At 37.1% G+C, this 25,228-nt stretch overlaps 1 pseudogene; it reads left to right on the plus strand.

Annotated features, from left to right (window-relative positions):
- Positions 1–7,656: 7,656 nt before the first annotated feature.
- On the plus strand, positions 7,657–8,024 carry LOC110541727 (nuclear transport factor 2-like; annotated as a pseudogene).
- Positions 8,025–25,228: the final 17,204 nt, after the last annotated feature.

Below are 25,228 nucleotides of genomic sequence, written 5' to 3' on the forward strand. Positions count from 1 at the left end.
CCTCTCTAAACATCCGATATGAACCACAACCAGTAATAGGGACATAACCAACTGCATTGTAATGACTACCCAAGACTTCCTAGGAAAAGTCTAAAATGTGGAAAAACACAAACACTGCCTCATGAAAATCAGTCATCTGTGAGAATAATATAAAAATCATACTTTAAAAAATTATGAATTGTAGAATTTACTCATCATCTTGGTGAGAAATAATGTATGATGATGTATAAGGGAGCAATTAATAAGGATGCCTCGCTTAGAGGCTTCCACTCAGGTAGAGAATATTATTGTATTTAAAGTCATATTTTAAATAAGAATATAGTTGCAGGTATTACTCTAAATTTCACACCATTTAAATTAAACTGCTCTAATTTATTTGCATTCCTCACATAACAAAGTAAGAGCTAGACAAATACCTTGGGGCTTTATACCGCATTTTATCAACTATTGTATTTATATATGGCTGGTGTGAATTCATATTGTTACATATACACGACCAAGCTTTCCATTTTTATTACTTCTTGGTGATAATATATGCTCATCCAAAACTTCATAGTTTAGATTTTAGTAGATTTTAATTTACATTTTTTTCTATCAGATCAAAATTGTTTGCATTCACACACATTCACATTGTAAAATCAAAATTATTAACAGTCATCTATTCATGGGCAAATTGCTACATTCAATTTAAAGGAAATGTTTGTGCAAGTCAGAAAATCATACTTTTGAAATTTTGAATGAAAATCCATGAATATTTTGGGCTACAAGAAAAAAAATATTACCAAGCTTTATTTTGAAACATCACAAGTAGGCAAAATAATTTTTCAGTGCTTCCCCTGAAACAGAGTTAGTTATTAAATTCCCTAAAGAGGTTATAATTTTTCTGTATTAATTCTAGAAATACTAACTTTAAGAATGAAAGTGTTATCCTAATAATGATTAAAGATGCAGTTAAAATAAGGATAAATGTTTCAAGACAATACAACTAGGAAAGTCTCTAAACAGCACTGAACTGAACAAATGTCTGGGGAAATCTCTGAATTAAGTATAGATCATCATCTCACAGTAACCTTTGATAGTTCTCATTAAGACTGCGGCAGTAGAATCTGTTAGAGGTCTCTAGAGAGACATTATGTGTAAATGCAGAAATTAAAAAATGAATATTGAATGATTCTATTGAGAAATTAAGGCCATTCAATTGTGTTAATGGTGGTAGAGTATCAGATCTATGTTTTTCATCTGTTCTTTGAAAAAGAAAATGAAATTTTGCATCTAATTTACAGATTTAATAAGACATAATTCAACTAACACCAATGATGCATGAAAATTAGCATCAGGACCTTTGAAAAGTATTTTATATGGAATGCTGTATAAATCATACACACATGAAATGTTACCTCTTTAAGCATTGAACTAATCATCTTACAAGTATAAGTTTATCTTGAATGTCACATTTGATTCAAATTTCATTTTAACAAATCTTATCTTTACAATTAGTTTGTGTGTTTGTACACTATTAAAATAAAGCAGAGATTTTAGTACAAAAATATATTTTAAGTAAAGAGAAAAAATAATTGTCACAAATACCTAATTATAATTTCAGGGATTAAGTATTTCAAGATATGATAGCTAATCGCCACAGAATTTTTATCTAGTGATCTTCTAAGTGTGTCATTGGGCCAAATTCAGAGCATTGAATATGTACAATACTTTCGGGCAGAAAGAATAAAGAGACACTTGACTTCCATCATTTCAACATTATCCAGACCCAGGACAAGAGCGGAAAGTTGAGAAAGGGAAATGCATGAGAAATTTTTTATTAGTAAATTTGTTTAATCAATTTACAGCCTGATCACAGCCTCCATACTCCAATCCTTCCACTTCCACCCTCATGGGTGGAAAGGGAGTTCCTATCCCCCACTGCCTTGTGTACCAACCAACGCTGGCTCCTCAAGTCAAAGCATGACTAAGCACATCCATTCTCACTGATGCCAGGCAAAGCAGCTCAGCTAGAGGAAAGGAATTCAAAGGCAGGCAATGGAGTAAAAGACAGCCCATACTCCAATTGTTAGGGGACCCACATGATGACAAAGCTATACATCTGATACCTATGTGTAGAGGGCATAGGTCCTGGCACATGCCAGCCTATGCATGCTCTTTGGTTGGTATCATGAGCCCCTGTGGACCAAGGTTAATTTACTTAATTTTTGGAGAGACTGGCATATTAAGATCATTTCCTAGTAAGGGGCACAGGGGCTGTCTTTGACATGGACAATGTTGCATGAGTTTTTGATCACTTACCCCGGGAGGGTCTACCTTGCCAGACCGCTGTGGAAAAGGAAATGATCAGTTCTGATAAGACTTAGTATGTTGGGGTGGGTTAGTAGTGGGGATAACTTCCCTCTTCTGTGGAGTAGGGTAGGGGGAGAGGGAGAAGAGGAAGGGAGGGTCATGGAGGAGAGGAGCAAGAGTGCTGTGATTGGGACTTAGAGTGAATAACTAAATAAGTAAAAAATAAATAAATAAAAGATTTACATCTAACACAATGCTGGTTTTGAGGTTCTCTTTATGTTACTTGGCATTTCAATTATGGGATGTAGCTGATAGAGTAAGGAAGTATATGTGAGGATTCTTCTTCCTGGAGTTACTCATGGGAGACATGTTTCTCACATCGGCCCTGTTTTTGCCTCAAGCAGTTCAGCAAAATTATCAGTCCTGAAGCAAGCTGTATAGGCTTCCTGCTTGCTGGCAACATCACAAATACAGCCATAAAGGAGGAGGAGCACCTTGAAAACTGCCAGGCAGTTATTACGTGAATAAAAGTGGCTTGTATTTTAGGGCCAAATTATTCCTCTCATAACAAAATCTCTTTATGAATTCATTATATGAATTCTAGCTTCCAAAGCAAGTTACATGAAAACGAAAAGCGTATTTTTTTTTTCTTTTTATGTAAAAGCATTTGGATTGTCATGAAGAGTCTCTTGCTTTGTTGTATTTTTGATGATGCTAAGTTGTGGAAAACAATTTTAGACCCAATGTATGTGTAATCATTCTGCTGGGTATTGGTAAAACATCAGTCAGGCTTTTGGCCAAAAGCAATCTGTGAGATAAAGCAGAGAGCTATGACTTTTCATGCCAACACTGCTGTCTCCCTGTTCTCTACCTGAATAGTCAAAACCCTCACCACCCCACCCGCACATACTCTCATGCCTCTGTGCATTTCTGCATGTGTACTACACTCATTATTTAAGCTGCCGGCCTGAGTGTCACAGCCAATGGCTTTTCAGATGCTCAACATATCAAAACTCCAATCCTCAAATATTAGCAGACTTATGATTTCATTTTTATGTTCTATAAACACAAAATGTTTACCATAATGTGAGGCCCTGTTATAGATGGAAAGCACTTCGTGAAATTGTTGTCTTCTAAAATGCTGATTCTACCTTGCTTTTATGTTTTGTTTTGTTTTTTTTTTTTTTTCATTTCAGCTCTCCATATCTACTGTGTATTCAAAGCTTCTCTGTACATTTAGATTGTAAAATCCTCAAAAGACTTTTAGCTCCAGGACTCAAGAAGCTTCTGCTGCATAGGGTGTATATGCCAGACTTTCTAGACATTATGGCACCTAGGTCAGCTATTCAACTTTGCCATTAAAATACACCAGGCACAAGCTAACGGTGGCGTCACACAAGAGAATACTATTTACATAAAGCACAGGTCACATTTGGTTGATAGACTGATTTACTAATTCTGTTCCATACTCAAATATCTAGGGCTAGACATTAAAGATATTTCTGATTTCTCTGGGTTATATCAAATCATTGTGATTTCTAGTTATTTCTGTAATCATTAGATCCTTCACTAACTATGATTAGCTTTTCAGTTTTATTTTTTATGGCTCTCCAACTACTATGAAACATCATTGAATGTATTGTACTCTGTCTAACACATTTCTCATTTTTTTTTTTTTTTACATACAATGTGTTTGTGCGTGCGGTGGGGTGTCAGTGTCTACCTGTGTGGGCCATAGCATGCTTTTAGAAGTAAGAGGACGACCTCAAATGTTGGTTCTTTCCTTCCATCTTGTGTTTAAATAGTCTTATTGATTGCCATTGCACATCAGGTTGCATGTTCCCACACTCTCAGCATGTCAGCGCTACGATTACACGTGCAAACTATAGCTTCTGATTTTACGAGGACCCAAAAATCCAAACTCAGGTCTACACGCCTGTACAGCAAGTGTGTTACACACTGAGCCATCTCTACAGACCCCAGAATTGTTTTTAGTGGTCACTAAAAGAAACTATCCATTTTACTACACACGTCTTTCACAATATAGAGTCAAATGATTACCTCATTCAAAATGTGGTTTAGCCTTACTGATCCTGATTTCTCTGGAGGCAAGCAAGACATTCTACTTGTAACATGTAATTTTACCTCGAGTAGCACTAAAGCTTTAAATAGTATATAAAGGATATACTGACTTTAATTATAAAGACTTTTAATTATCTTAACATGAAGTCTGAAAGTAACTGTTTCAAGGCTATATTAGCTCATAAATATACTCAAGGACCCCAGGTTGCTTTCATCTCTCTGCTGGTTACCATATACACATAGATAGTTATTACAGCACTAAGGATCCACATACCACCAGACAAAGTAGATTGAAGGACCATGAAATGGTAAAGTTTACTTCAGGGAGGGAAGTCCTCCAATTCATTTGCATCTAATTCTCATTAGCTGTAACTGGGTTATATGCTTACCCCTAGAAAAGCCATCAGCAAAGAGAAACTGGAATTATCAGTGCACACTTAGATCAATTAAGAGTCATTTCCTAGTGCTAGGAAGCAGGTGTCTGAGAAAGTACTTCCTTAACTACCTGGCTAAAATCAGTGTAGTTGTTACCAGTCAGGAGAGGGTAAAGAGGTAACATGGTGACAAATGGTGTGCATTATATCATCCTTTGTAAGGAAACAGGAGCACTGAAATTAAAGAAAAAGACAGGGGCACATATATCAACCCCTAACTTTCAGCATGACCTTGGATGCACTGCTAAACTTTTCTCTCTCTGCTTGAAACACTCTCTTGTGGAAAATGAGCTTGATAAAGTAGCATCTTACATCTCATGGAAGTAGGAGGCAATGGAATATATCATTCAGCTTTAAGTACTCAATGCTGCAAAGACTGGGTATAGCCTGTAAGAAGTTTGATTAAACAGTATACTCAAATGACACTTCTGGTGTTGCGGAGAGCTCAGCAGAGGATGCTGTCTTCTCTGCAACCCACTGATTTTCTAAATTACCAACTTATAAAAAGTTCTCCTTTCAGAGAAATTCTGCATAATGTGCCTATTGTTCTACCTTCTCCTATTTTCAAAATGAATTAGCAGCAAAGAGACTGATTTCATTTGCTTCCAAAGTAGGTGCGTTGTTTCACAGATAAAAGACTGAATGACCTTTAGGTACAGAGGAGGTAATGTGGAGTCATGGTAGAACTACCTTTGTTCAGAAATCTTCTCAAGCTAGAAAGGAACTTTCAGACGTGGAGAATACCTGAGAGGAGAAGTGTCAGGGATGGACACAATCCTATGTTTAAGAATACTTTCACAAGTCACCAACTCTTCTCATACTAGTCATTTAAGAAAAAAATTTATTGGGAACAAAGGTGTGAAACATAATTTTGCTTACCCTTTAACTATGTCACTGAATTGTACATACTACTCTGTTGACAGTGAAGAGTTGATTTCACTTGAGTACAAATGAGCCCTTAAGTATTTAAGAGAAAGAGTCAATTCTAAGACTACCTTTTATGACAGGAGGTTATATGAACTCCCAACTCTAACATCTGATCTTAGGGTGATGATCTTAAGATCATCTTGGCAGATTTTCTGGGCTGATGGACCAGCATAATTAATGTTGATTTTTGTCAGAGTGTTAAGTAGGTAGAGGAATTTTCCCTAACAAAGCTAATCATGTTAATAGCTCCTGAGAGCAATGGTAGCAAATTCTCCTCTTATTTGTAGCCATTCTCCAGCCATGGACTGGATGGTTGATTTCATGTAAATCCCATGCTGTAAAACAGAAATACAAATGAAGAAATGCATATTGGTCCTTCTCTGTGTCTGTCCCTCTTGTGAATAATTTTGAACTGAAAAGGAAAACATCACAGGAGGAGCTTCTGGGGATAGTTTTGAAGGACAAAGTAATCTTGTTTAGAGAGACAGAAAAGACATTTAGTTTTCAATGTTGGGGATGTTAGTTACAGTCTAACAAATCCACAGGAGTTTCCAATAAAACAAATTCTTTGCAATTGACATAAATAATCCAATTCTAAAATATTCCAAAACATCATTTTCACATATTGTTCACAATAAATATAAAACTAATTTTGATAACCAGAAAACTCGATAAAAAATTACACTTGCCATTGTTTTAAGTTAAAAATTCCTTAAATCTTTATTTCTAGTACCACTACCACAATTAACAGGGCAATATACCTGGTATAACGAATAGAAAAAATAAAAAGAAGGAAAGAGAGAAAGAGAAACAAATAAACAAAGAAAAGCTACAACAGATAAAAGACCTAAGAAATGTGCATCTAAATGACATCACATTGCATTAATCAACACCTACACATTTTGCAAACTGTGCCTATGACATCCTGTGTAAGAAGGGTTTCCTTTTTAAACTGCAGACACTTTACTGTCTATGGATAATTATTCCTTCTGCAGCTGATTTTCCCGTTCTTCTAACGCATCTGGGACAACTGTCTCAAAGTAACCTGCAGCTTTCCTGACAACTCTTTGCTTTCTCTCCTGCTAAGAACTGTAGCAATTCTCTGCTGTTTTTTTTTAACCTTCTGTTACCATAACCACCACTTACACCACATGATCCATACCCACCACTCTAGGGAAGGCCTGAGCTTCTACCAAAAATGTCCCACTTTGTGGGACCATAATTTGACTACTGTTGTTTCTATAATTTACAAAATTATTATAGTTTCCATCACAACCATACTCACCTCTACCAAAATTTCCTGCTTCCTTGCAACCATCATATCCTCTTCCTCTACCACCATATACACCACCTTGTTTTTCACAGTCTTGTCCATTACCACCATAGCCTCCTCTACTACTGAAAAGAAGAAGAGGAAGAGGAAGGAAAAGGAGGATGAGGAAGAGGAGGATGAGGAAGAGGAGGAGGAGGAAGAGGAGGAGGAGGAGGAGGAGAAGAAGAAGAAGAAATTACTTAAATGTCTTCCTTATTAAGTAAAAAAAAGAGTTAAAGATATTTAGAGAAACAATACGTGCTGAGATGTACTTGAAATTGTGAGAGAGTTTTTTGAGATGAAAAGCAGGTTGATTTGGTTTGATGCACTGAGGAAGTATTGCAAAAAATTGTGTGGAGTGTGTTGGGGTATTAATCTTTTTTTACATTATCAAGCTCAGGAGAGTTTTTCTGACAGCAATAGAAAAGTAAACGCTCTTTAATTATCTTTTATCACTATTAGGGAATGATTTTAATTCATTTCCCTCTCCTTGTTCACGTCATAGCCAACCATACAGTAAAATACAGCGCAGACTGCACTGGGTTGCAGTTGCAGCTGCCGCCATCATGACAGCTGCACGGGTCTCGGTGAGGTGGTTGACTCTCCAGGATGGGAGAGAGGCCAATTTGGGAGCAGATTCGATACAGCTTTATTCAGCATTACTACCAGTTAGCTGAAAACAGAACCCAAATGGGTTCATTCTCGTACCTTTCGTGGGAAGAACAACAGTTCCGGGGAAAGCTGTCATTGTGGAGAAGTTATCTAGCGTTTCACTCCAGAAAATCCAGCATAGTATTACGGCACAGGGCCGTTAGCCTACACCAGATAGCTGTATCCTCAGCGTGGTTGTAGGCCAGCTCAAGGCTGATGAAGCTCCGATCATGGGTTTCCACCAGATGTTTGTACTAAAGAACATCAGTGTCGCTTGGGTTTGCACCAATGGCATGTTCAGGCTTGCCGTGAACAACTTCGGCTGACCTCCTCCTGGCCAGATACTCACGCCGTTTCCTCCTCCCTCCTCTTTCCAATACTATCTCACTCCTCCAGATGCTCCAAATATCATGCACACGTGCGCAGGGCCGAGGTGGGAGTGGGTGCAGTCCGCTTCTGTCACCAGGTTTTGTGCATGATGTTTGGATGCTAGGCTAGCTGCATCTGACAGAAGTTTGTGTTGTATCAGCGCATGCCTTGGAAAGACTTAAGTAATGCAACAGATTGTCGGGTTTTGTTTTTGTTTTATTTTGTATTTTTAATCTACTGACAAACTGCTCTAGTAACACAAAGAAGTGAAGGAGAAAGCAGCTGCCTCACTGCCCAGATATTGATTTGTTCAGATGTTTCAATGCCTTATGATACAATAAAACCACAAAAATTTTCCTAACAGTTTAAATTGTTTTAATTAGTTAAGTAGTTGGCTGGACATCAATAGTCCTGACCCATTGTCTCTCATGTCACCCTCCCCATCTCTGCCTCACCTTAACAGTACCTGCTGTAAGGAACAAACTGGCTGAAGTGGCAGTCCCAACTAAGCTTCTCTCAAGCCTCCTAGGGCAGAGTCCTCTCCAACCTGCTTGGTCTTTGGAAAGCAGGGAGAGCTGAAAGCAGGTCTAGCCTGAAGGGTCTCTTGTACTGAAGGTTCTTCAACCAGTTCTATCTGACACCTCCTGTGGCCTCTGCTCTGAGTAGATTCTGGTCTAGTAGCAGGGTAGATAATTCTCCTGTACACACCACAAAGGCCTTGATAAATAAGGCTTCCCATGTTTAGACCCTCTAGATTGAAGTCCCAGATGAAGAGGCCTGCTCTCTTCCCAAAAGGGTCAGGATAACATTCAGGGTACCTGTATTTCCCAAGCAAAACAAAAGATGTGCTAGCTGCTTGGGATATCAGAGCCAGGCCCCATTGGGTTGGAGTATAAATTCCACACTATAGAAGAAATCAGTGTGAAGGAGTCATGTGTGGGAGTTCTCCCTCCTCACACTTCTGCAGGGCATTCACACACCGTCTCCTTACTTTCCACACAACACATACTCTCTTCAAATCCCAGGAAGTCTTAACTATTAGGGCAGTTTCTGCCCCATTCCTTAGTTTGGGCACAGGTCAAGTACAAATTTAGCTTTTCATCCTTGATACTATCCTCTGGATAGTATAAAACCTGGGTCTGAGGATTAGCCAGGCACACCTGAAAGTTCCCCCTCTCTTTCCCCTCTATCCTGCACTGTAAGGGGAGAATGAAGATTTCTGAATACCCCACAGGTTGCCTGGTTACACCATCAAAGTCCTGGACAGCACACAGGAGGTTTCAGTGGGACTGATCTCTAAGCTGTTGTGTATTGGGGGAAGAAGGGGTGGTGAAGTAGATACCAGTTGCCTCTTAATCCACCTTATATAAATTCTTCCATATAGCTTCTTCTTCCATCCTTCAGACCTGTGCCTGAAATGTCTGCAATAAAGAAGCATTTGTAAAAAAGTAATAAAAATAAAACATGTATTAAATGGCACTGTATAAAGGTCATTTAGTATTGTAGCTTGAGTTAGCAGTTTTGAAAAGCATCACTCTAAATAAGGTAATGAACAAAATCCTTACAGGTTAAGCCTAGTATCTGGCTCATTCCAGATATATGCAGGACAAAAGCTTTCAGAAGAAATAGGATTAAGATTTTGTTTTAGAGTGGCCTTTATTGCTTTGATTTAAATAGGACATTTCCTCATTTTATGAAATGTGCATTACTTACACAAAGCCATTTTGGGGATAGAGCTAATGATATAAAATTAATACTTGTATGAATAGCAACTACTTGTATCTGAATAGAATTATATCAAACACTCTCATAGAAATCAACTCCATAAAACTAATAGACGCCAGGCTGTGTAAAGTAACATATGTCACCATATTTTCCAATGGTTAGAAGAATAAGACTTATTCAATGTAAGCAAACAATTAACTGCAATCACTTTTCTTGAACTACCCGTTTAATGACATCACTAAAATACCTTGTAAATTGTTAGCTCTTCAAGTAGAAAGAAAAAAAAAGAAAAAATATTTTATGTATCTTTTTGGCCAAAATACCATAAGATATCAATGTTTAATCACAATGTGATTGTCAGATAAAGCTAAAGATAAAACAGAAGGCACAGTGGTGCTTGAAGAAAATTTTTGAATTTGTAATAATAGATGCAACAGGTTATTTATCATTTGTGATTCATAAGCTTAAGAGGTGATAGCAATGCCTCCAGGGAGTTTTAGATATGTAGATATGCCCTTCGTTTTGGTTATCAGACTACTGAGAACATATATGCCAAGAGCCTGGATCTCTCATACTAGGATATGAGAAAGCATGAGGTCTGGGCTAGCCAGAAGGGAAAGGAAAAGAGCCACCACTTGTTAGGCTATCTAGATAGATAATGCAATCAGTGTTGTGCTGGACAACACTGTGACCAGGATGGTATAGATACGTATAACACATATTTATATTTAATCTCTCCCCTAACATCAAGAACCAGAGATGAAGTTGAGATTGGGAGTGAAAACATCTCTTTATCTTTTTTCCCAATATACTCCTTTTCTTATGTACTCCCCTCTGCCTATATATATAATTTTGTTTTTCACAAATTGGGATACAATCTGACACCAGAATTTGGAAGAAGATAGTAATAGAATTTGAAACATTAGTGTGACCAGTCTTGACACTGTCAGTGTCGGCTACTGTTTCCCAACATGACCTCATTAAATGTCATCTTTTTTTTTCTTCTGAGTACCCCTATTAATTTTGATGTTTTAAGTAGCATATTGCGAAAATTTACTGAATCTGTCTTCTTGGGGGATAAAGTGTGATTCTAAGTTTAGCAACACTATCACCATCCATGAAAACATCTCAGAAAACAAGAAGCTCTTGAGTTTCCATTCCCTTTAGGTGAATGATCACATCATTGCTACATACTGCACCCAAGAACACTTCCTCAATTGATATTCAATTAGCTTCTCCAGAAAGACAGATCACATTTATGTGTGTTATTTTTGTCTGCCATTGCTCTGTTAAACTACAGGGATATTTGTAATCATCTTTAATAGTCGAAAGATGGCTGTCATGTAATGCTCAGTTAGCTGAAAACATAAGCCTTGAATATATAACCATTTAGCCTGACTGAGAAATATTCAAAAACTATCTTCACTAGACTCACAGATGCACCATTTAGCATATAAATAAACACAATAAAACATCTTGCATATATTTCCCAAAGAAAAATATAAAAATATATTCCTGACAACTTGGAATACTGGCTGACACCAGAATTTGAAAGGAGATAATAATAAAATTTGAAAAATTAATGTTACTAGTCCTGACAGTGTCAACATAGACTTTCAACTACTCAACTTTCTTTTGACAATTCTTAACAATGTGGATGGACTTCTTTAAATACAGACACTATTAAATTAAAAACTAAAACACAGTACTGTCAGGAACTATGTAGACCCTGTTCACTTTTTGTTTTTAAAAGTCCATTCACTTCAGCAAATACTGTATTGAACATGCCTTTGTATTACTAGTAATTCTGATAACTCAAATGAGAGCCCACCTCAGCAACTGCTAACTAGAGTTCTTTCTCATGTATATGTCCATGAGACCAATTGTGTTTCATCCTTTTACTCACTCTTCTGTATCTTCTTTGCATTATGTGTTTGGAGATGTTGCAGAGATTTCATAATGTGTATACAGTGTCCTCTGTGAACTCATTTATACAGTTCTAATTACACACACATCCATGCACACTCACACACACACACACACACACACACACACTACTAGAGTTTATAACTTTTGTGTCTTTTAAAGAATTTGAAATATATAAAAAAATCTTACACCTTTATGATGGTGTGTCACCATCTGCATGGAGCAATGTATGGAAACAGTGAGATAGAGAGTAAGAGAAAGAGAGAGAGAGAGACAGAGACAGAGAGAGAAGATGATAGGGAGGGGAGAGAGAGGAGATGGAGGGAGCAGGAAAGGGAGGGAAGACAGAAAAATCAAGTGCAAAGCACACTAAACAAGGGCAACTTTGGGGAGCCCCTGAGGTCCTATAAAAACTGGTGAGAATGTAACTCCTCACTGTATGTATGGCTTTCTTGTTCCATTCCCCTGTTTCAATACTCAGAAGTGTTAAAAATCCTTATTCAAATTAAAGGGTTTGGAGAGGAAAGTCACATGCAGAATTTTAGTGATATTAGAAATGACTTATTATTCCTCTTTCTGTGGTGCAAATGAGAAAACTGGGAATAATGCAGTTAAATTAATCCGATAATAGTAGTAATATTTAAGATATTATATCTCAATTTATTACTGCAATTGTCTTAATTTCCTGTCTTGAATTCCTGCCAGCATTCTACCACTGCCACCTCCCTTTGAATTATTCTTCAGTAATAGGAAAGCTAATAGGGCTCTCGGTAACTCCTGCTTTTTCTTTTCCCTTTACTTTGACCATGGACAAAATTATAAGTGCCTTTTTTTCCTGATGTTATGTCACACCATATCATTTGTACCTCCTAGAAGTTTAAGGACATTAGATGAAGGCAAAAACAACATTAAGGAGGTCTGTATCATCCACAATTGAGAGAGAAAGAGAAACTGAGAGAGAGAGAGAGAGAGAGAGAGAGAGAGAGAGAGAGAGAGAGAGAGCTAACATAAATTATAATGTTACTAGTGTAAAACTAAGAAAAGCATGTCTGAGTTTTGGGGACAATGATTTTGACTTCTTACTTACCTTTAAAAGGTGTAATATATTAAATTTCTGACAGTGCTATTTTTTTCCTTTAGACTAATGATCCTGCTTTGTTATTTGAACAAAGTACCTAGCTACTACATTTTCTCAGAGAAAGGCTCTTTTATCTTGATCTCAATAGAAAATGTTGCTTGGCTTTCCCCAAATCCTATGACTCCTAATACGGTATTGTTCTGCAGTCAATCCCACAGGTACCCATTACAGAAGCAGAACAATCTATTTTGAAAGAGCCCAAAGGCATCTTCTTGTTCTCTAATGTAAAGGAAAAGAGAAAAACAATTACCTTGACTGTATAACATCTACAATGCAATTTTTTAGAAAAAAATAAAAAAGGTATTGAATACTCACCAACACTTATGCACTCATTTTAAGTGTTCACTGGAACCTGTCATTTGAAGATGTTAATTTGTTAAGGTGATTAGAATGTAATGTTCATTTTATTTATAAGTTGCTGATGAAAAGCCTGAAAGTATGTTAGTCTTGAGAAGGAGTCCACAGTTGAAGAGTTATATCTGTTGCTGCAAAATATCCCTCCCCAAATACAGAATATTAAAACAACAAGCTCCATTAAGCTTAACATTCTGCACAATTTAGCGTGATTTTTTTTTTTTTTTTTTGTTATGTGGTTTTTAACTCTTGGCCAGAGCATCTTATACATTGGCAGCCAGCTTAGAGTTGCTACGACAAGGCAGTTTGAGAAGAACTAAGGGATGTGTGTTGACTGAAGTCTCCTTACTCCTACACCTCCCAATCAACCCAACAATGTAATTGCAAATCAGATCTGTCAAAAGCAAGAGATAGGGATGTACAAACCCACTTCAGGTTTAGGCTTAAAGGATGATGCTATATAACGATGAGGAAGAAAGTAGCAGCAGCTGTTCTGAAAGGAAAACAGGAATAATCATTCCCAATGAGATTGTAAAAGCTTCAAGGCAATGATTTGACCTTGAGGTGGGAGGAGCAGCATTAGGCAGAAACTACCACATATGGAGGATCTAGACATAGTATAGCCTTGAAAAGGAGAGACATTCTATAACTGGAGAATTGCTTTATAAAGAGTAAATATTAAAGGAAGATCTATATAAAGATAACAAGGTAGCCACTCAGAGATGGGGCAAGTCTGGGGAACCCCCAAAGAAAGAAGCTTTTAGAACATCTCCACAAGCAAAAATTGCCCCAAGGAGACTCCAGACCAATCCCCCTGAAGACTTTTTCTAACCTTTTTTTTTTTTTTTTTTTTTGAGTAGCTGTAAACTTTATGTTATGTGATTACTTCAGCATAGCAGACATGAAGAAGTTATGCAGGAACAAGACACCATGGGTGCAGAATTCAAGTTCTAGCACTGCTTCTTATTCCTGTGTCCCGGAGAGAACTGCAAGGACACATGGCCTGATTCTGTGGGTAGGATGTTGCCTAAGAGTGAAGATAGTAAGTTCTAGAATTTACCTTATATTGCATTCATCTCTCTAATGCCAATCGCCAGGTTGGTCAGAATTCAGAAACAGTGAAAGCCTGTGACATTCTGAACAAATTATATTAGAAAAGGGAGTGCCATTTGGACCATTCATGAACTCTGTTTATTGTGACGTAATATTTGTAGAAATAATTCATATCATTTTAGCATTAATGGCATACGTAGCCCTCCACAAATCTAGAAAATAATAAAAAATGCTCATCAAATTACAGCACCCAGCTACAAGTACAAGATGATAAAAAATAACAAGTCTGAATTCGTGTTGTAGGAGGAGACTCTAGAAATGTAAGAATAAGAGTAAGGCAATTTAACTGCCTTCTGAGCACATAATGTTAAACAGTAACATAACAGCAGGAAAATCACAATGCAAGGTCCATCATAAAAGCTAGATGAAGAAATAGGAGGCTCAAATCCACACTAATCCCACTAATTCTTTTCAGAAACAACTGGTCGGCTATACATGTCATCATTAACCCATTATACCCTAACACATGGTCACTATTTTTTGTATTTTATTATTGTCATAAGTATATATTAATGAGATTTCTTCAGCTCTGTCCATATATGCGTATGTTACACATTAATTATATTTATCTATCCACTTGCCCTTTCATTCTTCCTCACCTCATGTCAACAAGGACTTTTCATGTCCCTTCTACTCTTTCTTCCACACTCAGAATTTTATGTTTATGATTCCAAATATAAGAGAAAATATTTAATTTTTAATATTTGTCTTTCTCTGTATGAGTTTTTCCACTTAACACAATATCATCTAAATTCATCAGTTTTGTGAACAAACCATTTTTTTTTAATTTTGCTGGCCATCAAATATTTTTGTATTTGCTGATAATCACTACTCTTTATGAATTAATAATATGATTCCATTGTACATAGATACGATATTTTCTTTATCTTCCCAACTATTAGTGTATAGGTTGGCTCAGTAGTTTAGGTATTGTAAATAATGCCTTGAATGTAGGCATTCACCTATATATTATGTTTACTAATTCAAATATACAAAAATATGTGTCTATGTGATCAGTAGATTGATAAGTGAATCATATGATAGTTCTGGTTCAGTGTTCCTATGAAGACTATAGTTGTTTATACAATCAAATTTAATTTTATCCATACCACAAATTTTGAATATTTTGACAGAGAGCCAAGATTCAATAATAGGAGGAACTGCAATTACAAAGTTGATTAATCTAGACCCTCGGGGCAAAGAATTAACCTCATGAATTAAAAAGTATAAAGTCAATATTTTAGTTTGCATTATACAAGTTCAATATCAGTTCCCTATGGCTCATTTGAGATTTGTATTTAAAAATAGGTTGATTTTTGTTGATCAACTCAAATTCAGAAACTGTGAAAGAACTTTATTTGGAGAAGTTAAGAGCTGCAGCATATGATATGCAGGTTTGAACTAAATCCATATTCCATTGTGGAAAGGAATGTGAGTGCTTTTATGGAGTATTGAAGAAATAGCCTACATGTCTGTTAGGTGATAAATAAAGTGATATTTTTGGCTTAAATGTTGGCAAAGCAAGAGTTTAATACTACTAAGATACAAAAGTTCAGCTATTTCATGTGATCTTCATAGATCCCTGCACAGAAAATTCTACTAAGTTTAAATGCTTTTTACAAGAATTTAGTACCATATATGTTGTAGAACAATGGGTAAAAATTTATTGAATTAGCATGAAAACATGCTAATTTTCAAGTCTACACACTTAAGAAATAGAAATTCTTCCCATATATTTGGGTATAACAAAAATATTGAATATTTCAAAATAATAGAGACATGTTTCGAACCAGTATAAAGGTACTGATTTTAGAAAAATATTAAAATATATCTCTGTCTCATGTCAATATTTATACATAGAATTCATATATAAAGATTATGTTTATATGTCATATTTTGAGGTGATGAGTTTAATAATAATACTATTGTGACTATGAGGTGGAAAATTAATATCTGTGTCCATGTATTTGAGAAAAATATATTATTATATTCAGCTACAGACACAGCTATAGTGGACACTAAGTTTTTATGAATTAATAAATATGTTTTAGGAGCCTAAGTGTATAAACATGAGGACCCATCTTTGTATCCCCAAGATCCATATAAAAGCTGGGCATGGAACCATGCTTCTGTAATTCCAGTGCTGGGGAAGGAGTGGTTTTAGATACAGGTGGGTTCCTGAAGCTCTCTGGCTAGCCAGCCTACCTCCTGAGTTAATTAGTTACAGATTCGTTTTGGTAAGACAGTCAGTCAAAAAACTGATTTATTCATATACAAGACATATATATATATATATATATATGTTATTAATATACACTTGTAATATGAGGATGATTGTCTTAGAGTTGTTTTCTTTTTCCTCTGAAGACACACTATGACCAAGGCTACCCTTATAAAGGAAGACATTCAGTTGGGGCTGGCACACAGTTTCAGAGGTTTAGTCCGTTATCATCAAAGTGAGAAACATGGCAGTGTCCAGGAAGACATGATGCTGAAGAAAGACCTGAGAGTTTTCCATCTTGATCTGTGTTTCCCAATGAACATACCTTGAGCCTAGGAGACTTGAAAGCCTGCCCCACACCCACCCACAGTGACACTTCCTCCAACAAGGCCACACCGCTAAGAGTGCCACTCCCTGTGGGCCAAGCATTCAAACACATGAGTCTGTGGGGGTCTTGCCTATTCAAACCACTAAATTTATCAGCCTTGAGATTGGTACAAAAGATTATTTACACTCTTGGATAATGTACTGAAATGTGTCCTTCTAAGTCTTGTATTTTGAAGTCTTAACTTTCAAAGTTACTATGTTTGATGCTAGCACCTTTAAACATATAATTAATCAGGTCACAGAAGTGGGCCCTGAACACAGGCTGTCCTGATGAGATTTGATAGGCTAGGGTCAGATGGTAGGGGAGGAGTAGACCCCTTTCAGGGGACTAGGGATGGAAGATAAGGGGAAAGAGAGAGGAGGGTGGAACTGAGAGGAAATGATGGAGCAAGCTACAATTGGGCTATAAAGTGAATAAATTGCAATCGTTTAAATGAATAAATAAATAGAAGTGGCCCTGAATTTAATACGACTGAGATCATTAAGAGAAAAGAAAGGGACACATAGATATAAGACACACAGGTAAAATGTAACAGTACAGTGAAACAGTGGCTTTAGATATAACTGAAAGAAAAAACACAGGAGAATGCTAACACCCAACACCCTTATTGTGGATTTCCGGCTCACAGAACCAAGAGAACATGCTTCCTTTTGTTTAAATTACTGAGTCCATAGTCATTTATTGTGTTGATAACATAATAGTTTACATATATAAGTGTAAGATTCAGAGAAAGCACGCATAGATGACACCATCCGACACAAGACACAATATAGTCTATCATGCCATAAATAGTTATATATAAAAATGTTGTAAAGAAATAAGCTAAGAATCTAGTGTTTCATACAAAGGTTGACAAATCATGGACAAGGACATGCAAAGTTCTCAGAGTCACAATCATAGAGAAGGTTCACGTACGTGAAAGAATGGGATCAATGATCATGTGTTAGAAACTGACATATCTAATGTCTTAACTCTTGTCAATAAAATAAAGGGGCCTTGGCTTTGCACACTGTAAAGAGAAAGAATATTTGGGAAATGATAAAAATTCCCTAAACTTTGAATTTTTGTATCATTTTATCAGTAGTAGGAACAGAAGCATCTTTCCTCCTAGGTGCATATGAAGATTCAAGTATTTAGAATATGAAGAGACCCATAACCTCTAAGTTTAAGACATTCTCACTTTTATGCATAAACCTACGTGATCTCTAGGTGGAACTCAGGACAGGATCCACTACAGAAAAACTCCATCTGACAGCAACGGAAAGAGAAAATAAAGCAAGAAACGAACCACACCTGGAAAGACCAGAGACACAGGCATGTTCATCATCTTTGTTGGTTGCAAAATGTCACAGTCAGCAAGTCAGAACAAGATAATGAGAAATGGAGCTAGCATTACCGACTTTATTGAAAGCAAAATGAAGTTCACACTTCACACCTTGGTGACAATTTGAGCTCACCTCACATTTGTTGCTATGCCCTCCATCATTCCCCCTAATCCTTGAGAATTCTAGCAACACAAAATAATTTAATGAAAGCTGCTTGTATTCTGAAGGCTTTTTGTATTCTACACTTTTTAACCAACAAATGGAATTTAGAGTAGGTAATTTAGAACCTTATTTCAGTATCTTCATCTTCACCTTGTTCCTAATTTATTTTCAGAGTCAAATGAAGAGATGTTTGGTTTTTTTTTTGTTGTTGTTGTTGTTCTAATTTGAGAATTTAAATGTAAACAAACCATTCAGCACTATGACCTTCATATTTCTAAATGGCTTGTCTAACAACCTTACTAAAGTTCAGATTAAGAACCAGAGTCTTGGGCTGGAGAGATGGCTCAGTGCTGAGGAGCACTGACTGTTCTTCCAGAGATCCTGAGTTCAAATTCCAGCAACTGCACAGTGGCTCACAAACTGTAATGTAATCATTTTTCTTTTCTGGTGTGTGTTTGAAGACAGAACACTCATATATATATATATATATAATATTAAAAGAACCAGAGTCTATATCCCACCATAATTGTTGTCAGGTGTCAGTCACTATTATGTAATAATTTTTATATATGTGTTCTCACACATGTTTCTGCATACTTGTTTCAACTTTTATTCCAAGCCACATTCTAGAAGGGTCATCTAATTTCTATCTTAAACCATTGCAACATGCATTTTAATGTGGCATGGTTGTACTCTGTAAAATTAATTTCTTACACCAGCTATAACTGAGGTGTCAAGTACTGTTAACAATCTATGCCTTAGCAGATTTTTCTCAATTCATTAACAATGTGTGTAATTAATTGCAACAGAGAAAGGCGATTGCTATGAACTCACTGCTTATTCCTAATAATTATTAAGTCTGATGGCAGTGAGATTTCTTTCTCCTTGCCAGTCATATTTGGTTTATTTTATACTTAGTCATAATAAGTAAGGAAAAGTAAGTAATGTAATATTAAATTATATACTAATTAATATTTAAAATTAATAAGCTTTGTTAGGATGTTATTTTATACTTCCTTCATAGCAGACTCTATATTTTGAAATAATTTCCTTGTTAAGTATTTACAATGAGATTTCAAATGTTTCATCCTTCTTAATGTACATAATACAAGTGAATCAAATAAGAGATCCAAGGGACACAGCTTGATTATGACTAGCCATAAATGTAAGGTTATAAAAAAAAGCAAGATATTTCTTTCCCAGTATGCCTCATCTTAAGTCTTCCAAGTCTGAGTCTGGTAATCCCCATCAACCCTAATCAGCAAGAAGTGGATAAAAAAAAATTTCCCTACTAATCTCCTACCTAAGGTTGTGGGGTGTTTGTAAGGGAGGAAAAGGTGCTTAATAAAGGTACCAAATAAAGTATGTTTGGTGCAAAATCCAAGCCTATATTTCAGGATATGAAAAAACCTTTGAGTGTATTTTAACTAAAACTTTCCAAATCTTTATAGCCTGATAAACATCGTTGTCTTGTAATAATCACACACAGACTGAGAAACTGAGATCCTGCACTGCCTCCTTTGGAAGATAGTGCCTCTGATCCACTATGACAAGCAGTAAATCATTATACTGTGAAAGACCAACTATCCACCTACAAATCAGGAGAAGGAAGACATCGAATGACATTGTGAATAGTCTTATAAATTGCTAACTTTTGCTAACTTTGAATCTGTTGAACTCAGATTCTCAGGAAAATGAAGATTCTACGGGAAGGATGACCTACTGAGAACATCTGTGATTTTGGCAAGCTAGAAATTTCCAGATCCAGAACCATGTCTTTTTTGACTATCTTGAGCACTCTTAATTGATTTATTGCCCACTTCAATGTTTTCAATAACATCCATCTTGTGACAATTAAATAGATCATTTCTGGTTGTACCATATAAGCAGAACCCTTGCTTCAACCAAGTCTAAGAATGTCTTCAGGTATCACAGAAACCCACAGCAGGATTTTGCAAATTGTCAGCAGTTTACATGGTTTTTACACCTATGAAAACTGGAATGACCTTTGCTTATGCCTTTCTTTTGCTACCCTCCAATCTTCAGGAAACTGTTATTCTCTTTTAATATGGTATTGAGGATAATCTCAATCTGTGTTCCCAGGCCATGAGACATTTTTAGGTCACAGTAACTCTCCCATTCTCTTTGAAATGACAACTTTTTATTTGAACCCACAAACTGTGATGAGAGTTCCTAAAGGAAGTTCTCAAATGCAAACAGCAACATTAACTATTAGGCATCAGGTCAGGTGCAGGGCTTTTTTGAGCTTTATTTTTCATCAAACAGTAGCAACAATAAGGATATTAGTGGTTGCAAATCATCAAATTGCTGAAACGATTAAAGAAAGAGTGAAACCCATGCTTACTAAATCTAAGATTTCAGGAACACTGAGGTTCTAACATGGTTCATCATTATAAATAATCACCACTGTGGGAAGCACAGTAAGGAAGAGTCTACACATGGGAGAATTTGTAAGAGAAGAACAATAGTTATGTTGTCTAAGTATGTGGTAGTTATATGAGGCAAAAAAGAAAGAGAAGGAAAAAAGTACCCACTGTAATTGTTAAAGCCGCATTTGAGCTTAATATGAAATACAAAGAAGATAGATGAGCATTACTTGTACTAGGGAACCTGAAGGAGAAGAGACAGAAGACACAACAGCTTGGATTACATTTACAATAACAAAAATTTGGAATTACCCAACATTGTAAAAATCACCACTTACAGGGGTCTTTTCAGAGACTCATACTCCAATCAAGTACCATACATGGAGATAACCTAGAACCCCTGCACAGATATAGCCCATGGCAGTTCAGTGTCCAAGTGGGTTCCATAGTAATGGGATGAGGGACCACCTCTGACCTAAACTGATTGACCTGCTCTATGATCACCTCCCCCTGAGAGGGGAGCAGCCTTACCAGGCCACAGAAGATGACAATGCAGCCACTCCTGATGAGATCTGATAGACTAAGATCAGAAGGAAGGAGAGGGGGACCTCCCCTATCAGTGGACTTGGGGAGGGGCATGCGTGAAGAAGAGGGGTAAGGTGGGATTAGGAGGGGAGGGGGGAGGGTCTTATGGGGGGATACAAAGTGAATAAGGTGTCATTAATAAAAGTTAAAAAAAGTCACCACTTATATATGGCACTCCTTCTTTTTTCTTGGAATTAAACACCACCAACAACAAAGAGGCATGCACATTCTAAGATTCCAGGCTGTAAGGACTGACTGTCAAGTTCATTCAAACATCAGATTTTATTTTTTGGTAGAAAGCAAAACCACTGATAGGCTAAGGAAAGCAGATATGTATTGTAGTGACTGCTGTGGAACTGCCAGGCTCTGTGGCCTCTGGTAGTTCCATTTGCATGCTAATGAAGCCAGAGGCCAGATGCCACTAATTACAACCCAGTCACTCTGTCCAAAACCCCACAACCAACTGCTTCTGAATGGACCTCGTCATTCCATTATGCAAATGCTAGTTAGGAAGAGCAGGAATAAATTCTAAACAGTGGCAACCCGAGCCATATATTGGCAGGAGGTAAATTAATAAATATATTCAAGAAATGGAAATTAAAAATTATTATTCAACACTAGATTAATCATGGCTGAATAAATATGGAACAGCACAACTCTTTTTTTTTTGTCCCCTAGTGTCCTGTTTAATTACTTAAAAATTCCAGTAACTAACTAAGGTATATAGTAAATTGTGTTTCCAGAAATCATCAATCAGTGTCTGAAGGGTTAAGTTTTCACAACATACACAAGTTGTTTCTTCTTCTGAAGAAGAAGAATAAACAATAAACAATAAATTAAGGCTAAAAATTCTTCTGAATTATAAAATTGTGTTTAATAAAATTCAAAATGAAGCCAAAGATGATGGTGAGTTATGCATTAAAGCCCATACCCAACTTGGCAAAAACATATGCAGAGGCTCTCCTGTTAAGATATCTAAAAATCATGCACCAATTAGAAGCCAAAAACTATTTGCAGTTAAAACCATTCAAAACACATGCTTTTTTTTTTTTTCCATGAAATGTCTTGCCTGAAAATGAATTGAACAGGGGCTGCCCGTTATTAAGTTCCAAAACCTTCCTCCCTGAAGATCGCCTTAGGAGGGATGTGTGAGCCTAGAGCAGTTCTCCCTAGGGCAATGTCAGAATCATGGCATCATTTTTCATGAAAATCACAATGAGTGTTTAAAATACATTTCCCACATCTCTATTAGCAGCCTGTCCTCTCACGGAACATTTCACTCACTCCCAGTTGATTGGACTCCTCATTTTGTTACCATATACTTTCAATTTTCCAGCGATTTCTGATTGTTTGCATTCCGATTCATAATTAAGGTGACTGTTTTTGTGTTTAACCAGCTGTGATGAATATATTATATATGTGGCATTTAGCCTTCATATCAGTTCATAAATGAGGGTTTCGTCTGGCCAGGTGTGGCGGCTAACATTAGTTATGTACTTGACACACCTGGGAGGAGGGAAAGTCAACTGAGGAATTACCTCATCCGGATTGGCCTTCTAGGCATGACTGGGGACTATTTTTTTAATTAATAATTGATGGTGTGGGATATGTCTTAGCTCACTGCCGGCAGTACCAACACTGGAAAAGGAGCCAAAAATAAAACCTGGGTAAGACAGCAAGTAGCATTCCTGTGTTACCTCTGCTCCAGTTCCTGCAGGAGCCAGGTATTGTGATTACATTCTCTGAACATGTGTCCTGTCTATTTTGTCTCCAATAAAGTTAGTGAATAACATTTTTTTTTAATTTGCCTGTTTTGTTTATATTTTTTTTAGTTTTAGGCATATGTATGCACAAATATTGTGTGTGTTTGTATATGAAAGTGTGAGCACACATGTGTGCCACAAAGCATGCATGACAGTCAGATATTCTACTGTTTCGGTTGCCACCTGTCTTCTGCCTTGTTTGATACGTCTGTTGTTGACACTGTGCCACCTTGCCAGGTAACACATGGGATCCCTAGGATTCCCCTGTGTCTACTTCATATCTCCCACTTGGAGCCCTAGAGTTACAGACAAGCACTACTGTTTGAAGTTTAGGTTCTGGTTCTCATGGTTGCTCATCAAGAGCTACTTTTTCCAGGCTGAGTTCCTGAACATTATTACAAGAGAAATTCCTTTTTTTTATTAATTATATTTTATTCACTTTATATCCCCCCATAAGCCCCTCTCTCCTCCCCTCCCGGTCCCACCCTCCCTCCTCTTCTTCAACCATGCCCCTCCCCAAGTCCACTGATAGGGGAGGTCCTCCTCTCCTTCCTGCTGATCTTAGTCTATCAGATCACATCAGGATCTGATTGTCATCTTCTGTGGCCTGGTAAGGCTGCTCCCCCTTCAAGGGGAGGTGATCAAAGAGCAGGCCAATCAGATTATGTCAGAGGCAGTCCCTGTTCCCATTACTATGGAACCCACTTGGAGACTGAACTGCTACATCTGTGCAGGGGTTCTAGGATATCTCCATGTATTGTGTAGGGAAGACAGCTAGCTATCAGACTGAAACCTACATGGTCACAGAGGTGAGATGAAATGCTCCTTTAGAAATAAGTGGTTAACAGAGCATGTTAGAGGGTACTCCAGAGAGGTACCCCACCCCGATAACAAAGAAGAAAAGCAAAATAGAGAACAGAACAGGTTTTTGAGGATCACTAAGCAGGCATGAGTGTATAGACAGAGAGGACGGTGGGAGTGTGAACAAATGCAGTGGATTTACCTTTTTTTCTAAGTATGAGGCGAGAACAAAAATAAGAATGGAGTAAGATTCATTACCTCCAGCAGACACGGGGAGCACAGGAGTCATTTTCAAAACAAGATCCCCTTCAGAAAAGAAGATGGGATTTCTCCTCCAGGATTCTGTGTGCATTTACCTTTAACTCACATACTTAAAGTACGTTACAGGCAGATACACTCCTGAGCATGATCAGGTGAGGAGTACACTTCCGAGCATGTTCAGAAACAGTTCAGGGAGGGAATCTTTGATAGCCTGCTTAGGTCAATATCAAAAAGGCCCGTTCAAAAGTGGTGGACAAGATGCCTCTGAACACACTCAACACTTTCCTAAGAGTTTTAGATGAGAAGGGGGGGAGGTGAAGGAACATTAACAAAAGAGTTTGCACTTCAGGCTGCCTGCCTCACTTCTTAGGGATAAAAGTACCGACTGAATATTTTCCATATACAGATAACCAGATGGTGTGTCTTCATTTTCACCCCGTAGTTGAGCCTCTGAATAATCCGACATAACACATTTAATATTCGAGAAAAAATGATGCTTTACACAATAAGGGTAAGATAATGGCTGCTTTTAATATAGCTCTGAATGTTAATTAAAATAGAGTTTCAAAGCCCTTAGTACAGTCATTGTGAAATATCGGGCAAGTATTAGCTAATTTGATCATAATGATACAGTGGGATTATATTAGATATGAGATTCAAAGACATGGTCATCTGAGTTACTCCATCACAAAGGGCTACAGGCCTCCCTCAGACTTTCCAAAGACTTTTTAGAATCTGCTTATGTTTCCTGAGCAAGAGGTTTCAGCTTCCCTCAGTACCTTTTACTGTCGCTCTCACAGTTTTGTTCCACTATAAATTGGAATTTTGTCCCCAAAGATCATAGAATCACCTTGAGAGACAGCTGACTAGAGGAGGCAGAAACAAATTCATATTTCATAACAGAGTCATGACTCCATTTCTGAGACTACACCTAAGAGAATGTCTTGGCTGAGGCAGCCTGATCAAGGACACTGTAATTGTCCTCATTGTTCCTTTCTCATCAAGTCAGTCC

The sequence above is a fragment of the Meriones unguiculatus genome, chromosome 10 (genome assembly GCF_030254825.1).
Source record: "Meriones unguiculatus strain TT.TT164.6M chromosome 10, Bangor_MerUng_6.1, whole genome shotgun sequence".
In the NCBI taxonomy this organism is placed as follows: domain Eukaryota; kingdom Metazoa; phylum Chordata; class Mammalia; order Rodentia; family Muridae; genus Meriones; species Meriones unguiculatus.